The sequence below is a fragment of the Haemaphysalis longicornis genome, unplaced genomic scaffold, assembly GCF_048455015.1.
Source record: "Haemaphysalis longicornis isolate Haplotype H1 unplaced genomic scaffold, Haemaphysalis longicornis Haplotype H1 scaffold_70, whole genome shotgun sequence".
Taxonomy (NCBI): domain Eukaryota; kingdom Metazoa; phylum Arthropoda; class Arachnida; order Ixodida; family Ixodidae; genus Haemaphysalis; species Haemaphysalis longicornis.
The window spans coordinates 1,367,093-1,380,122 of record NW_027526423.1 but is presented as its reverse complement, the minus strand read 5'-3'; the positions used below and the strand labels follow the sequence as shown (position 1 = coordinate 1,380,122).

The following is a 13,030-nucleotide window of genomic DNA, read 5'->3' as shown; positions in this document are numbered from 1 at the left end:
CAGGTGCCATCATCAATCGGAAAAACCCCTAAGTGAAAATATGGACATTATGGCTTAATAGGACGACGTCGCATTAAAGTAGTGATTGGTGAATCAGCTTCAGGCTGCTTACGATAACTTACAGTAATTCTTCACCGACTGCCGTGAGTAAATGTAAGAGAATATTGTTGAGTCTAAATGCAATCTTAACGCCAGGTAACTTTAACGCTAAACCTAACGAAATTCAAAGCAACGCCAAAATCTTTGTACACCATGCTACGGGCCTAAGCTAGCGACGCTGAAAATAAAACCCTAAATAGGCCTAACAATAGGCCATCGCGCAGCAAATGATTACATCAAACTGATGCTTAACTTCAGGTATGAAGTGTGTGCGACTTCCTTCGCTTTCTTTCTTTCGGCATCATTCTTTACCCCTCCGAAGGCCACTCCGAATTCCCTAGTAAGAAGCTACAGTTATGTAAAATGGCAGCTAAATAAAAGTAGTAAGACACAAGCGCCATGCACAAGTACATTGTCGCTAAAGGAAGCCATGGTGTGTCGGTATTTAAAACAAGTAAGCCGACCTAACTGTACATCGAAGCAGGTGCCCCGTGACGCGCAGGCGTAAGGCACGGTTTCAGACACTTGGCTCTGACTGCGCAGGCCAGGTACAGACTTACATTTTTGACGCGTGTTTTTCAATGAACGCAAAAGGAGTTTCGCGAGGTCTTTCTGCCCACAGTTCTGTTTTTTTTTTTTTTGTGCTTAATGGGGAAAATTATGCTTCCGGCTGAGTTTTAACGGTCTGGTTCAAAGTCTTCATGAGAAGTTTGTTGAAGGCTGGGTGGTGTAATTTCTCTGGCTGTAAAGTGGCTCCAACCATTTGCGTGTGAACGGTACGCGAGCATTTCTTGTGTATTTGAGGGCTTGCCCTTGAAAATTTCGCCTCCACTACGGCTCAGTACAAAAGTTCCGCGACAAGCCCTTGCTTGCAAAGGGTGAATTTGACATCAAGACGAACACAGACTCGAGCGTTACGGGCTAAAATAATAGATTACTTGTAAACAACAACACTTTATTGTAACATTCTAATACTTCAGTTACTGCCTTGAAGGCGTAGTGGTTCGTTTCATTTAGGGCTTTTTTCCTAACTTTAACACAAAATTACCTTTACAATATCTCTCCGCCTTTGGTGATGGTGTAAATGGGCAAGAGTTAGACAGCTCTGGGCAAACCTATGCAATAATTTTCATATTTTTCTTGTTGAAGCCACTGAGCGCGGAACCTCCATCTTTAGTACGCCATGGAAATAACCTTTGATGAACGTTTTAGGTCAATACGTGCAGGAACCGATTTTCGTGGCTTGATTTGCTAGCAGCCTTGTTATTTCTGCCACAATTCCTATAATGGCAACTGTAATAAAAACTCGTATGGAGGGTAACGTGGGAAGTGATTTATTACTGCAGATTAATGTTTCTGTTACGTTTCTGAAGCTGTAATTAAAATCAGGCAATGTTAAATCAGTCAATCAGTCAATTGTAATCCGTCAACCAGTCAATGTCAATGAGTCAAAACAATCCTAATTCTTTAACCCTTGACGACCCTTTTCTTTGCGAAAATCTGACAAACTTTTAGGGTATATTAACACTTTTTGTGGCAAAGGTTCCTATCGGGCCTTCCCTGTTCACATCAAAGATCTATTTTCCTTTTTACCTCATGTAACTTTGCTTCATTGCGTTAATGAAACCATTGAGAAGTTTGGTTTCTTGCTTCCAAAATACCTGTTATGCCCCGCTACTTCGTTTTCAACACAATAGTGTTTTATTCCCGGATTCACAAAGATTTCGCTTACTTCATATCCGTAATGGAAGTGACGACATTGCAACAAAGCAAGCATCCTGTAAAGGGTGCACCCCTGCACACACGGTCTTCTCGCGGGGAAGAAACATTTGGTATAAAGGGTAGGTTATACATAAGGTTGTTGGTTTTTGTGTTTTATATATTAATACGAATATGTTTTACGCCGGTATACTCCAAGATTTCACTGACGACATATTCGTCACGGAAATGACGCCAGTACACCTTTGCCGAAGCCACCTGCCAGCACGACGTCGTTCACCAAGCACAGCCACCGACCCACAAACGATGCTGCGCTGTAGATTTAGGTGCCGATATCACTTTCGTGTTTTACCGATTCCGATGACAGAGGTATCAGCCGCAGTTTTTTTCTAACGGCTTTCCTTTTACCTAAAGTCTTCGTTTGTGGAGTTCGAGGGGGTAGCTCATCTTCAGCAGCACGGAGTGTGTATAAAAATTTGTATAGCTTATGGGTTCAGCCATTTATTTTTGGCATGTCGTCACAGAAGCCTCTCTCCAACATTAAAAGGAAGAAATGCCGTGCGGGTGTTTTGATTTTTAGATTGTTTTCAAAATGTCCTTAAATGCGAACCTGCTGTCCTGGAATACGAGTGTGGGAAATTGTTGTCCTTCTTTCGAGAATGTCTGCATCCCCATGAACTAACACACGAACTAAGGTATTACGAAATGAGGTATTTAGTTACTAAGGTATTAAGGTAATACAGAACGATTTAAAGTATTTAGGTTTTTGGTTGATGTTCAACCCTGATAATGCCAGCTGGTGCTATGAACCTCGCGCAGGAAAATCTCTTCTACCTTAAAACTCCGCCCATTCGAACATTGTAAAAAAGAGGTATAATGAATATGTGCTTCAAGAATGCCCTCGAAAAATCATGTCCGCAAATTACCGCCTCCGGCTTTTGCAGTCATGTGGATCGCCTGCAGAGTGCTGGATACCCCCTTATGAAAATTTCTATGTCCAGTCAAAAGACAGTCTGCGTCCCGAAGGAAACAGACTGCGTGCGTCCTGTGTGTTTCCTCTGTGTTGGAATTTCGCCACCGACTTTCTGCGTACTCCAAGTGTCCCGTGTGTTTCCGTCCTCCATGCGTCCAGTCTTTCTCCCAAAGGCAACACAGACACCATACGGCCTTTGTGTGTCCCCTATATGTCTTGAAGGCAACAGACCGCATTCGTCCCTTGTGTGTCCCCTGTATTGAAATTTCGCCACCGACTTTCTGCGTCCTCCAAGAATCCTTTATGTTTCCGTCCTCTACGTATCCCACAAGCTTCCACCTTTTGAGTGCCCTTTGCATGCTGTCAAATAACAGCGCCCCACAGCCAGCTGCATGTAGAAAATGTCAGCCAGCTCCACAGTCACTGTTTCATGCTGCAGCTGTTTCTGTAAGAGCAAGCTGACGAAAATCACATGAATCACACGACTCTTGCAAACCTGACTATTTTATTCAGGTTGGATCCATACGTGCTGCTGCCGCCTGCCACACCAGGTGTCGCCTCATCTTTACCCCTCACAGGACGGGATAGCCACTGCCACGCTTGAACCTGAAATGACAAACGCATTGATCGCATATGAAGGGGTTTAAACAAACACGTCTCAAACATTTCCTGGTTATGCTTATAAATATAAAGGAGTGTTCCCATACAAAACTGAACCAAGTGTCCTGAAAGAGAAGGTATAACTTCCAGGTTGCAAAATTAGCCACAAAATTTAGACCACATAAATTAACTAATGAGCTTACGAACATCAAATATGACATACTGTTACATAGGCAACACAACCCAGAACTAAGTACTGTTTAGATTCATGGCCTCCTCATGACGGGCATTTATACAGCCTCGCAAGAACATTTGAGATGAGATTATTACAGCAGCACTGTGGGAACAAAGCAATATGGGGGGGGGGGGAGGGGGGCAGGGAAGGCAACATAAAATTGCATGAACATGCTAAGACAGGCATTGATCAGTCGTCATCATGAGTAGTTGCTTGTGTCTACGCGTTCTTTGGAACCTATAAAGGCAGCAGTTTTATTGTGCATTTCGTTTACGAGACAGCACTTGCATTGTCTAGTTTGTCTGTGCTTGCTTACAAAAAGCAAAATGTACATCACCATGAACTGACCAACCTCTAGGTTGGCTCCTCACTTTTTATATTTCCTTGTGTCGATGGGTAGCAGACACGGGAACAGAAATAAAAAACAACCCTAGAAAAACGTGGTGGATAGCACACTTGCACCCATCATTGCACACGTGCCACGTGGCCACTCATCCCAACAGATGTACAGTGCACGGAGTGACCCCCAAGCAGCGAAAGCTGGGCGTGGTCGCTCTGTACTTTGTGAAAATACAAGCTACTAGAAAGATTTGACAGATAGCACAAACAGTGCAGAGCGCCAACTTTGCACCATGGCACGAATTTTTCAACGCACAACAGAAAACGCACCGGTATGTCAGTGACACCGTGGAGGAGAAATTCGAAGACAAACCAGGACATCAGTGACAGTGAAAGGGTTAAAGCGGTCGAATACAGCAAATTTAATTTCACGGTTTATGCTTACCAGCAATGAGGAAAGCTACCGCAGTAACTCGAGCTGACTACTCTGTAACGTGCACTCAAATGCTAAAAACACACAAGCATTTTTGCATATGTTTGCACACAGAGCATTCATACTGTTCGGAAATAATGCAGGTTTTTCCTACTATAAACATCATAATATTGCCCCCAACCATGCCATTTGATTTGTTTACAAAATATTTTGTTACAAGCACCTGGCCACACCCTGCAATCTTATCCTTTCTTAAGGGAACAGTCTTTTTCCCCTTTTTCCTTTGTATGCTGCACCAGCAGTCCTGTTTGATATGGAAAGGGTGTTGCTTTGCGATCCCTATCCTAGCTTTCCCTGTTTTTTATTGAAAATGTTCTCGATCTAAATGAATGAGTGCAAAAGAAACCCTGCAGCATTCAATTCGCCAACGCTTCGCCAACGATTAATTTTGACCACCTGGGGATCTTTATCGTGCGCCGAAATCTCGTACACACAGGCGTTTTTGCTTTTCGCCTCCATCAGAAAAGCAGCCGCCGCGGCCGGGAATCGAACCCGCGACCTCGTGCTCAGCAGCGCAACGCCTTAGCCACTGAGCTACCGCGGCGGGTACCCTTCTACAATTAGGACCATCATTATATTTGCTAGAGTAAATAGCTGTTCGGGGGGGGGGGCTACGATGGCCAGTGAGACTCTTTAAACACAGTGGCAAAAAGGCACGCAATACACCCTTTTCACTGCTAGGCACAAGTTGCGTCTAGGGCATTGAAGTGAATTCACCTAAATTCTATTTCTGGGTGCATGGAATTGTTTCACTCATGTAATGTAATCCATAATATGACTTTTGAGTAGAAGTCTAAAGATCTAGTTCATCTGTAATAGGCGGTAGAAGAAAAATCCCCACACACTGTCTGTGGGCACCACGCAACTACCACAGTGAACAAGGGTGACAAAGTCGTTATTAATTAATTCATGGAGCAAGGACGCAGCCCTGATGCGACAAAAAAAATAAGAAAGGTACCAGGAAGTTTCTCACCCTCATCGGTTCCTTATTTTTTGCCCCATCTCTGCAATGTTCTTATGTCTTAATATCACTAAGGTACCACAAGAATGCCACAATGGTTTTCTATGTTTTCATATTCTCTCAGCCTTCAAAATCGAGATTTTCATGCATTTCACAGCCGTAATAAACTCCACTTACAGGTCATGCAGGATAGATAGAAACAGGAGGCAGCCAATTCTTCTGGTAGCTCACAACGTACATCCTCCATGTCAAACACCTGGCCCTGTAAAAAATGGAAGTTCAAGTAGTAAACAAGCCGTAAATATGCGGTATAATGCCGTGAAATACTCGCTCTGACAGGACATGACAGAATTTCTTTTTTGTAGGTGCAAAAAAGGCACCTTCAGTTCTTTCAAGCTAAAAAATAAGTACAGTGCTCACTGATTGAAACGCAACACTGCGAGCGCGTGGCCGCCAATACATGCAGCGCCGGAACCACTGCCCCGCTTATTGGCAACCGGAAGCAGCAAGCTTATGGTCAAAACACTCTCATCCTCGTGGTATACCACAATGCAACACCTAGCTTCCACGGGCGTCCACTGGCGGCGCTGCATGTAGTGCAGGCCACGCGCTTGCAGTGTCGCGTTTCAATCCGTGAGCACTGTACATGCATGACAATCCTTACAAGGCTTTCAGCCATACTTTAAAGGAACAGAAGCATCCTTACACTGAATTAATGTTAAACTAAGCCTATTAAATATCCCTAGGTGGTAGAAATCTGTGGCCCCAGATTTCCACTGTGCAAGCATATTCTCTGGTCCAGAGAGTGCGAAACGTGGTTACAGCTTTTAAAGGAGCCACGAAGAGAAAACACAAGTTTGGTTCATTTAAAGGATTCCGTTGCTAGAATCATGCTGACACCATTTTTAACATAAACTCCACTCAAATAAGCTACAAATTAGGAACAAAGGAAATGGCCATGCGACCCACTAGCTCATTTCCCGCAACAGAACCTATGTCATACCAGCCAGCTCTGCAGTTAGCGGAGGGCGGCAACAGCAAACGCGAATTAGGCAGAGGCTATAAGCTTGCCGAATGAACTATTTGCGCTTAAATTTAGGGCACATTCTTTTTACAGTAGTAAGAATGGTAGGACCAACAGTAAAGGTTAGGAAAGCACACGTAAGCATAGAAGTACCGATGTGTACTGCTCGCACTATGCTTGGTTTAGCTGCACAGGACTGCGGGGCTTTGGGGTTGTCTCGGACAACAATGGCCGATTGACACAAGCAACGGTGTCTTACGTGGCCATATTTGTGGAGCGAGCACTATGTTTCACGAAATGATTATTTTCTCGCTGAACAAAAACAAGCCACGTTTAAATACGGTAAAAACAAAACAAAAGCAGAAAGCGGCTTGCCACGGTATGGTGGCACCATCTAGGTTAACTAACGGTAAAGAAGGTTTCCCAATCGGCTGCAGAGCGGTCGGTGCCTGTGATGTCATTGCAGACCCTGAAAATGCACGATTTAGCGGGAAAAAAAATTTTAGCTTCAATTAATGAATTTCTCAGTGAATAAAGCATTGTTTGCATTTGGACAAGTGCTGGGGGCACCATACCACACGAAATCTTTCGAATAACACAAACTTGTATTTTGTCTTCATGGCGCCATTAAAATTCTGAGGCACATGGTGAACGTCTCAGCGTGCCAATACCTCCAAGGGGTAGGCAAGTTGAAATGCTGACGAAACGAAAAAATAGGATGGCGAAGGAGCACGGTGGCAAGCCCACGCCCTGTTTAATCTTTTTCGCACCGTGATTGTATCCCCATCACATGCATATTTGTAAGAATCAACACGTTTAACCCATGCTCAACATGTTACGGTCAACACAATTTATGCAAGCCAGCTACAAATAATGTCACACCACACAAGAATTTCTGTCTGATAATGACGATGCTGGATGAGCTTAGGAAGGTGGAAAAATTTCTTGCATTAAAACAGTGAAAGCTGCCCTGTGACTCCACCAGCAATGCAGGCTGGAACAGCATGTTTTCAAGCTGCGACGTCTAAACAATTATCTGGTCAAATGTTCACTGCCTAAAGACCTTGTGCATGTGGTACTACTTACAAAGTTGCTAGCAATGCTTAAATGTTGAAAATTCAACGTATATGCAACTCTTACGTATTATAACTACAAATGTAATGCAGCCTCCTTGCATTTCTTTACCCGTAAACGAAAACTACCCGTTAGAACAATGCTAAGCTGCCTAGTCCTGTAAAAAAATATACTGTGGGTCAACTGCCTCCTAAAAAAAAAAAATCGGGGAGTGGGCGTTTTGTTTTACAACCATTAACGCAGTTTTCTTTTCTTTTTTTTTTTTTTTTTTTTCATGCAACAATCTTTAGCGTCGAATCCACCCAAGCCAAGCGGCGGCCGCTGGGCCGTCAGCATAATATTTTCGTTGCCGGCAATGGCAAGGGGGTCGATCACTCACACAGCATACTGGCCGCCCTCCTGGAAGCTCATTATGACCGCGCCGACGCAGCCGGTAATTTACAATAAAAGAAGCGCGGCGAGCCGAACACCAAGGAATATACTCAACACGTTTAACAAAACAGCACTGCGGCAACGCGTAATAAAATTTTAACATGCACCACGATAAACAATCACTTACGGCAGAACACGCAGCATTTTTCACACGTCGCGTCGACAGACTGGAACTTGCAGTAGACACTCTTGATTCACGTAGGCACGCACAACTTGTCAGGTATTTTGTCAAATGGCGACCTCGATGTGCGTTTGCTACAGCAGCGCAGTACGGCGACGACACAGACGCTTTGCCAGCACTCACGATGTTTCAGGTGGCACAAGAGCACTAACACGTAATATTACGGCAGGAGGAGCACGTAGTAATTCACGTAACACCAGCAAATCGAAAACAAACCACCAAAACCACGCACAACGAACCAAGCACGTCTTTCCTTGCGCACCTATAACAATGACTGCATATATGCTAGCCTAGACTAGACTTATTACTACAGTTGGCTATCTAGCAGTCATAGAGTTTTAGCAGTTACTTTCTTCCTTCATCATCACCCCTGAAGCAAACTAGGCAGACGCCATTATAGTATTTTGTTAAAGTTGATAATAGCAAACATATATATAATGGCAGTATATTTTCTTGATGCGAGCAACGTCTTTTGTTGTCGTAAGTTGTTGCTACTCAAAAGCGAATAAAAATGGATTAACAAACGAAGTTATTATCATCGTCATCTACATCTAGATTGACTGTTTTGTGTTTTGTTCAGCGTCCAAGCAGTCCAAGCATTCACCATTCACTGTTTGTGCGCTTTTCACAAACAGAACGGCCGGATAAAAAAATTATTCCTCGCAGACATACGCAAACACACGCGCACACGCATACACACACACACACACACACACACACGCGAGCGCGCGCGCGCGCGCGCACACACACACACACACACACACACACACACACACACACACACACACACACACACACACACACACACACACACACACGCGCGCGCGCGCACGCACACGCACGCACGCACGCACGCACACAAAAGCACCGTGCGTCAAATCCACGCAGGCAAACAATGGACCTTTTTCCAGTAGCGATCTGCGCATGCGCGGGCTGCTGGTCCGCCATTCTTGGCAGTAGCCTCCGGCAAAATAAACAAAAGGGCGCCCCCCCAGCTTTCTGTTTGGGGAGAGGCTATGCTGTCCAGAGCTGCACGTTTTTATTTTTTCTCTTTCAACAGCTCGAAGTGGGTTCGTAAGTGCACACAAAAAGGGCTTTCTAGTGAAAGGGGCAAATACATTTGAGGCTGACACTGGAAGCACATACAAGCCAGTGGGGGAGTAACAAAAATGAAAAAAAGTAAAGAAAAAGGGGCGCTTCAACCACTGCGAATTAGTCACGGGAACCACGCCTGCTACGGTGACATTCCCGTGAAAGGCACGGGTGACCGGTTGGTGCGGAAGGGGCTACAGTACCAGGATATTTTTTGTGGACGAGTTCTACGAAAGCTCGACGTTTTGTGGGCGTGCATTGCTGCCAATTTTAGTTCGGCGTGGCGGCCGCTAGGAGGATCGGTACTGGAAAAAGGTCCATTCACTCAAATGGAGGCTTAACAAGACTATGTGAGCTCAAGTATTTACACCTAGGTTTACGGCCTGATCGTGTACTGTGTTGGTGGCTTGGAGGTTAAATACTCGCCTACTGAATCAAAGGGCGGAGGTTCGAAACCCGCTCAGTAAACTTTTTTTTTTTTTTTTTTTTAACCGTGTTTTAATTGAAGTTTTTTTGCCTTAGGTTATATTTTGACATTGTTGTTGCTCTTGTTGCTCTCGTCTGGCTGTGTCCCTTTTTTTTCTGTCGCAATATATTTCTACCGCAAGCTCTGCCCCAAAAAACAGTACACCGCTTCAGCATTTAGTTGCAAGGATAAGCCATTTTACAACGACCCTGAAGGAAAACACATACTAGGACAATCGGAAGCCACTTTTTAGGTTGTTTTTGTTTTCATTGCTTCGTTTTCTATTCGGCTTTTTGTGTTCTTTTTACTTTTTCTGATCTGTGTATTCTTCTCCCTCCCACTTTTTTTTCGTAATGGGAGGGACGAGGCACTTCGAACAGCCTCGTTCAATATGTATCCTTCTTACGCCACTGTTTCATACAAACGTACCAGTTGGTAATATTAATTCTGCGAATTTATCAGACCTCACTAGCACGAAATAACGTATACAGTGCTGCAGAATTTCCACAAACCATCGGCATTGTTTCTTACCATCTCTAGCCAAGCCAAAAACTTAACCTTTCGAGTATAATTAAGGCTTACATGCTCGACTTTATGTTTACTTGAGGAAGCACAATCTTCAGAAAAAGAATGTAAGGCAACAAATAGTTATCCTTCCTCCCAGTGTCCTAGAGGCAACACAAAAGACATAAGTCAGTCTTTTGACTTCATTTTGCCTTCAGTACATACATAAGCAACAGCATTACGGCACACAGAAGAATTAAGACCGCAAATTCAAGTTCTATCTTACAGCCTTTGTCCTAGAGGCAACACAGGGGAAACAGGCCAAAGTCTTTTGACTTCATTTTGCCTTGAGTACACACATGGGCAATAGCATTGCGGAACTCAGAAAGAGAAGAAAGCAAGTCATTTTTAAAGTTTTATACCTCTCATCCGAAATGAAATCTTCGTATAGAAATTTAAACTTTGTGTTTACCATAGTACATATAAAGGTAAAACATCATGGCTGTTTATCCGGCAGTCTATAAAAAGTACACAGCCTGCTTATGTCCTAGAGGTAACACAAAGGAAAAGTCAAAAGAAAGGCCACACAGTCAACATGCAGGAGACACAAAGAAAACAGAAAGGAAAAGTTCATTTTCATAAGGGCCCTGCTTCTGTGCTCGCCTGCGTTGCAGGGGGGGTAGTAGGAAGAATGCGTGAGAAGGCTCAGCCTCGCGCAGAGTTTATGACGGGCAGGTAGAAGGTTGTGGTAATCACGTGCATGCCCCAACAATGCCACAAATGGAAAAAAAAGTGGCCAAACGCTCAGATGTGAAAGTCGTCTTTTCTGCTCCAAACAAGCTTTTTAAGCTGTGCAAATTGAGCGACCCGACGTCATTTGGGGGAAAAGCTGCGGCAGGAAGCACGAGACGGCCTTTGCTGAATGCACAGATGGAGTTGTCTATAAAATTGCACTTCACTGTGCAGGCCGGAAGGTGCGTATATAATAAGTTAAGGAAACATGAAGACAAAGTAATACAACACTCGAAAAAAACGTAAGCGGTAGGTTTCTAGCACAGCACTGCTGCATGTGTGAATTTGTACCTTTCTAAAATAACACAGCTGTTGTTAAAAGATGATCTGACCGTATTGCTCGAGGGATTATTGTGAGAGACCTGATTAACAGGTTGGGGGTGGCATATGTCATCTCGCCATCCATAGCACGGTCTAAGAAGGAATTAAAATTCTACGCCTGCGCCAATGAGGTGCAATCAGTATACCAATGCGAATATTATGTGTGTGTATCTGTTTCCATGTACTGTTGGTCCCAGCGCTTGTGTGTGCTATTCTTTCTTGTCCGTGTGCCAGCTGCCCTGTCGTCCCCTGTTCAGGAACTTTGTAGGGAACTTTCTTGGTGGTTTGGGTTCTGCTTATACCTAAGAAAGAGAAACAGTCTGCGCTTCGGTACTTAGCGGGAGACAGGGAGGAGAGAGACGTTGATGACACCAAAAATAAAATGAAGAAAAAATGGGCTTTGCCAATCTACCCGGTGGATGTGGTTGGGAACTGAAGCTTTATACACGACCTACCAGGAATGACTGCGGCCCACTTCGGTTAATAACACGTTGCGCTGTGCGTCTAAAACGTTCTTTATTATTTCAGTTCAGCACGAGGTTAAGAATGGCCTTGTGATCGGTGTGATGCGCACTCAGAGTTTGTGTTCTCGCCACAGTTATATTCACTGTGAACGTTAAGTAAAGGCACGCTCCTCGGGTGGTAGTCGGTTGTTTGATACCGGTGTTGCACACGCGTCCAAACTCTTCGAAAACGAAATGTACGAACCACTGGCGCGCACAAGGGCGCTACACGTGCCGTGTGAGGAGCCCACAGTGCCGCTAAAGGTAGTGGGACACTATCACGTGTCATTGAGCGAGAACGCAGAAGTTGTACCCCAGCTGTAATCGGTGAGAACACCGTCTCTCTCCCCCGTCCCCGCGTGCGCTCGCATCGCAATTGGTAAGACAACGTGCTCCCGCTCCGTTTCTCTATTCTGTCCAGGTTCTACTCCTGGTAGTGCCAGGCATTTGTTTTATTTGTTCATGGCAGGTTTTCGTTGACGCTGACAGTCGCGACAGAACCCTTGACTGGTAGAGTTACAAAGCTTTGCTTTAAAACGGTACTTGTTGGTTGTGTGGCAAAAAAGTATTTATAACTACAGTATAGCGGACATTGCAGTCATACTGGTTGACCGGCGGCTTAAGCTTACTGTCAGTACGTTCTTTCCCACGAAGGCTCACTTGCCAGCTACAAAATTAGCAGCGCAATATCCCCAACGAACGCCTCTCATTTGAATCCCTATACTTGCCGTGCGATCCGCCAATGATAGTCACCAAATTCACGCAACGTGATGAGCCTGTAGTTGGATGAAACTCTGCCTCCCCGCCCGCGTCGCAAGTTTACCCCTCTTCCAGGCGCAAAAGTGAAAAGCCAGAGAAATGTGAAAAGTGAAGAGAGAGAGAGAGAGAAAGAGAGAGAAAGAGAGAGAGAAAAAGAGAGAGAGAAAGAGAAAGAGAAATCGCTGCGGAGGCCTATTTTCTAGGCTATCAGCGGCAGCAGAAATCAGGACACGCACATCCACGGAAGCAACGCGCTGTGTTTATAAGCGTGAGCCGAAGTAGCGGGTCTCAGGAACATCGGCTTTGTAAGAGCAGGATTATGATTAAACACGCATCGCTTTGGCGCAGGATACATGCCCAGGATTTCCAGAGCAGCTGTTTTAATGTCAGCGACCTTGCAAAGACACCACTAGAACAGAGGGAATGCGATATGGCCACGTACAGGTAAACTGTGAACACGCAT

General features: G+C 44.6%; 1 long non-coding RNA gene across 1 annotated transcript; it reads right to left on the bottom strand.

Annotated features, from left to right (window-relative positions):
* Positions 1-2,819: 2,819 nt before the first annotated feature.
* Positions 2,820-8,731, bottom strand: LOC144148000 (uncharacterized). The gene is made up of 3 exons (XR_013317946.1): positions 8,077-8,731; positions 5,597-5,681; positions 2,820-3,397 (listed from the first exon to the last, which is right to left on the bottom strand). It is a non-coding gene; the product is annotated as an uncharacterized LOC144148000 (long non-coding RNA).
* Positions 8,732-13,030: the final 4,299 nt, after the last annotated feature.